Raw genomic sequence first — 5,180 nt, forward strand, 5'->3', positions numbered from 1 at the left:
AGGAGGAGGAGAAGGAGAAGGAGAAGGAGAAGAAGAAGAAGAAGAAGAAGAAGAAGAAGAAGAAGAAGAAGAAGAAGAAGAAGAAGAAGAAGAAAAAGAAGAAGAAGAAGAAGAAATTGCATCTCAAAGGTCAACTGTGTATTCTCAAAGCCTAGCCCCAAAAAGGGTTGGTTTTATTTGATCTTCATTTCTCTTTACTCTGAACCATCAACTCTCCCACCATGTACTTTATATTTATCCACCCAGCTCCTAATGGATTTTCTAAGCTGGCCCTTTTCACAGCAGCGTCCTAACAGGGAGTCTAAACTCTAGCTCTTACTCTGCCACCAAGGATAAGGAGATGTTGTTTCCTTGCTTTGGTGTTCAAATTAACTGGGATAACTGATGTAGTATTTACTCTAAATACTGGCATGTGAAAGTATTCGTGAATGTTTTTGTTTTATAATTTTTAAAGATTTATTTATTTTATGTATATGTGTACACTACAGCTATTAACACCACAAGAGGGTGTCAGATCCCATTACAGAGCCACCATGGGGTTTGCTGGGAATTGAACTCAGGATCTCTGGAGGAGCAGTCAGTGCTCTTAAACTCTGAGCCATTTCTCCAGTCCTATTCATGAATGTTACCTGATAGCATAACAGGCTCTCAAATGTGAAAACAGACTGCTTCCCTCTCAACCCTGCCCTTTCTAGATCTTTTTGCCCTCCTTATCCCACACAGGGCCAGTCAATAGTCAATAAATATTTATTGATGTGAAGATTCATTCACACGGCGGCAGAGTTCAGGGAAGGAGAAACGACGCGGAGGGAAGCTCTGAAAGGCTGCGGTAGCAGAAGAGGCCTCGTTATTCGGTTTTTAACTAATCCATGATTTAAATTGTCGAATGTTTGAATCGCTCCTTTCGGGATATTTGGCGTTTGTTGAACAGGAACCTGTGTTAGCAGTTAAAATACCTGTTAGTGCGACAGTCAGTCACAACGAATCTGCTTGGCATAGGGACAAAGTCCAGTCCTTAGATTAAATGCTTCTCTTAGATTAAATGCTGTTCTAACAGGATTATGTCGGGGAGAGGAGGCCAGAGCCCTGGAAGCCTTAACTGGGATGATGGCGCCATCTACTGGCAGTTCTGGGAAATGACGCCGGGCAACGCGTGTCTTGGCAAGGGTGAAGTCTTCAGAATTGCAGTTCTTTCTGGAGAAAGTGTGCAAGAGACCGGACAGGAGGGATAAGTTAAGGGGCAGGAAGAGCAAGCAGCAGGCAGGAGGCACCTCGGCAGTGTGGTGCACAAAGGCGCAGCATCTTGGGTGGGCGAACGACAACCTTGTGGGTGTCGTTGGAGGACAGTTCCCTCCCCTACCTCACCACCTCGTACTCGCGGATCCTCTCTCCTTTTGTTCCACTTTTCTGTTCTCTGCTGTCTCCAAATTCCGAGAGGACCTTCTGGTTTCTCTTTTTTTGTATGTAAGGAAACCAGGACCGGGAAAATCTCGCTGACTCACCACATTTGGAGGCCAATCCCGAACAGCTGGAGGAACAGCGTGCCTCCCGAGGGACCCAGGACCAGCCTCCAGCCCCAAAACCTGTTCCTCACGTGAGCCAGGTAAGGTGACCCGAGGCTGGGCAGCCCACACTGAGCAGTAGTTCAGGTGCCCAGTTCCCACATCCATCCTTGCTTTGGCCACTGGCACTGGAGGGAATTGAATCCCAAGAATTTTGCTATCTTGTGATGTTTCCTTTGGAAAGATGGAATAGAGCAACAACTGATCTGGAAGCCATTTATTACCTTTTTTTTTTTCCTATTAGTAAACTATATCAACCGGTCAATAGATGGGTTGTAGATCGTTGTGGTTTTTGCGGAGAGTTTTAGTGTATATAAAGATGCTTCAGACTAAAGAGTTCGCTTGCTTGGTCAGCTCACTGGGAGTTGTCAGGGCCGATGAAAAACAGGTAGACTGTAGCCTGCTGTGGTGGTACCCAACTATGACCCTCAGTTCCTGAGTGAGGGTGGGCCAGAGGATTGCAAGTTCCAGGGCTGTTTGGAAGTTAAAACGTTTTCTTGTTTTTTTGTTTGTTTGTTTTGATTTTGTTTTTATGAAAAACAGGCGTGGCCAGTTCAGAATTTTGAATTCCATTGTTGCTTTTCTTTGGCTGAGTTGTTTGATATTATCCTAAACTCTAGGATTTTTTTTTTTTTCTCTAAGAGGAAGATAATGAAAACTTCCTGTTTCATTAAGAAAATGTGAGATGATGGGCTGGCGAGATGGCTCAGCCGGTAAGAGCACTGACTGCTTTTCCGAAGGTCCTGAGTTCAAATCCCAGCAACCACATGGTGGCTCACAACCACCCGTAATGAGATCTGATGCCCTCTTCTGGTGTGTCTGAAGACAGCTACAGTGTACTTACATGTAATAATAAATAAATCTTTAAAAAAGCTTAAAGTATTTATTCATGAAATATGATACAAATTCTTTGCTTTGAGCTGGTGGGGCTCGATTTAGTTAATAAAGAAGTCAGTTAAACTAGAGACACTTCACAACTTCACCTGAAATACAGCTGTCCTACTAATTCAGGACAGGGCCTTTTCTTTGAATTTTAATCTACTAGTTGGCTCTTTGAGTTGTTTTCTTAGGCAAGCCGCACGTGTCATGTTTTGTCACTTTTAGCTTTGGTTTATTTTACTCTAGCAAGAATGTAAAGGCCCTTGCGAAATTACCCACAACCTTGTTTTGAAATCATGGTTTTCCTCAAACATTCTCTGTCTGTATGCCTAACGGCACAGCAGTATCTGAGCTGCTTCCTACAGTGAAGTCACCCCCAAACACCTAACTTTGTTCTCAGAGAAATGACGTCCTTTCCTCATACAGATGTTTGATCCCTCCACTAATTAATTAACTTCACAGCTGCAGTAACGGGTACAGCTGTGAATGGCTTCTTGAGATGCGTGCTCCCACCCTGGAGCAGACAAAGGGTGAGTGCTTGTCGCCACTGCTGTGGGTGGCAAAGTTTGCATAGGGCTCAGAGAATCACAGTTAACCTTTGGCCTGAATCATACAGGGGTCTGCCTACGCAGCTCTTCTTGCCCCACAGTTAAGTGCCTGACCTGTTTTGCCCCATATACTGCTGGTAGCTATGCATATTATTTCCATAGCTAATGAGTTCAGAGTTCAAAGGGTCGTTTGCAGTTCAGCTATTCTTTTCTCTTCAGTTTTCAGATGAGGAAAACCAGAACTGTTTATAATCTGGGTCTCTATAATACACCTCGTGCCTTCATTACTCGAAGGGATGGTCTTGAGTTAATATTTAAGCCTGAGGGATTTATGTCTGTAAGGGTGTCCGGGTGTTACAATACAGCTTGAAAAGCTTCCAGTACCCTTGCTCCGTGGCCTTTCTCTAGGACCAGGTAGGACCATGGCATGCCGATGACTTTGAGGATAGAAAAAACGCTGAACCAGGGCACAGCTCTAGAGGTGGAGAGATGCATTAAGCAGTATGTAAAGGGACCAAACAATGATCTGTCAGACTTCTGCCTGCAGTTTGAGATCCTCAGACCCCTTCTCCTCCTCCTCCTCCTCCTCCTCCTCCTCCTCCTCCCCAGCCCCCTAGCCTGGGTCTACATTAAGCACAATAGGAAAGCCCACCTCTAGCAGGAAATGACTGTTTAGAGTCAAGTGACCAGGACTCCATTTTGTATCCATCCGTCGTTGGTTCACCCTGTTCCTCCCAGGCAGCCTGTGTGGCTACAGGTGGAGACTTCCTCCATTCTTTGTCTTGATAGGAATGGGTATAAAGCTCACAGCTGTTGGAAGGAAGCTTGAGGTGCTGAGGGCGTGTGCAGGTCTCATAGGATGCTGCTGGTACCGGAGAGGGTTGCGGCCCATTTAACTCCAAGTTTCCTTTACTTATTTTAATTTTTTGAGACAAGGTATTCTGCTAAAGCCTAGAGCTCTCTTGAACATGTGGCCTTTCTGCTTTTCCTGCCTGAAAGCTTTGAGTGCACCTGGGCCCCACCATGCTGCGTCTGCTTATTCTTTTCATTTGTTTAACTTCATTTTATTTTGAGACAGAGTCTCTCCACGTCGCCCAGGTTGGTGCCCTGGAACTCATTATCTTACACAAGCTATCCCCCTGCCTCTGCTTCCTGAATGCTAGGTTTACAGATGTTGTTTTGCTTTTTAAAAAATTTTTTTAAAGGAAAAAATCTGCCCCCTCCCCCCGCCTTCCCTTCTTCCTTTTGCTTGGCCCGGCTCATTCCAGGTCCTGCTCGCTCCAGCCCATGGGGTTTATCTTTTTCTCATTATGGATGGTTGTGAGCCACTATGTGGTTGCTGGGATTTGAACTCATGACCTCCGGAAAAGCAGCGAATTCTGGTCCAGCAATTCTGCAGTGGGCTGGGAGCCTGACAAGTCCTAGGGATGCTGAAATCAAAAGCTCCCTTAATAATGTGGAGGACACTTTCAAGTTTGCATTTAAGGTTAAGATGAGCTCTGGAAGGCAGCCTGTCAGTGGGCCAGAGACGACAGCCTTCCTCTTGTGAGGGGAAGCAGAAACTCTGGAGAGGGTTTGCTAGAGCAAGAATTAAGTTAGAGAAGGAAGCCACGTGAGAGTCTCTAACCATGGGTCCTGTATCTTCCAGGAGAAGCCACTCAAGGCCCCTTCACTTTGCCCTGCTTGCAAATGTTCTATTGTCGGAGTCTGCCAATAGACCCTCACTCACAAAGACCACAGAGGCCAAGATCAATGCAAACTGCAAGAGGTTCTTTTTTATTTTATTGATCCAATGCGTTGACACACCCCCACCCCCCGGCATGCAGGCAAGAGGAGAGACTCCAAAAAAACAAATAACACACTTTTTATACCTTGTAAGGGGCAGATTTAGGCAAACAGAGCTAGCTGGCTTATTCTAATTGGTGTAGCAAGTAGCCCTTTCAGGCATTGGTTGGTTTACATAGGGTGACCACCTTTGGCCTAGTCCCTCACTCTGCCTGCCCTTATGGTTTCTTCTTCTTCTTCTTCTTCTTCTTCTTCTTCTTCTTCTTCTTCTTCTTCTTCTTCTTCTTCTTCTTCTTCTTCTTCTCCTTCTTCTTCTCCTTCTCCTTCTCCTTCTCCTTCTCCTTCTCCTTCTCCTTCTCCTTCTCCTTCTCCTTCTCCTTCTCCTTCTCCTTCTCCTTCTCCTTCT

General features: G+C 45.4%; 1 protein-coding gene across 5 annotated transcripts in view; it reads left to right on the forward strand.

Moving 5' to 3' along the window:
• The window catches only part of Mro (maestro), a 21,551-nt gene that overhangs the window by 3,191 nt on the left and 13,180 nt on the right, over window positions 1–5,180 (forward strand). For 3 of the 5 annotated variants that reach the window (XM_021150832.1, XM_021150834.1, XM_021150835.1), the window contains exon 2: window positions 1,470–1,603. The gene's annotated coding sequence lies outside the window, so the exon portion shown is untranslated. Of the gene's footprint in view, window positions 1–1,181; window positions 1,604–3,334; window positions 3,404–5,180 lie in introns of those variants that run through there. The other 2 variants (XM_029471778.1, XM_029471779.1) reach the window with 2 other exon arrangements.

The sequence above is a fragment of the Mus caroli genome, chromosome 18, assembly GCF_900094665.2.
Source record: "Mus caroli chromosome 18, CAROLI_EIJ_v1.1, whole genome shotgun sequence".
NCBI lineage: Eukaryota > Metazoa > Chordata > Mammalia > Rodentia > Muridae > Mus > Mus caroli.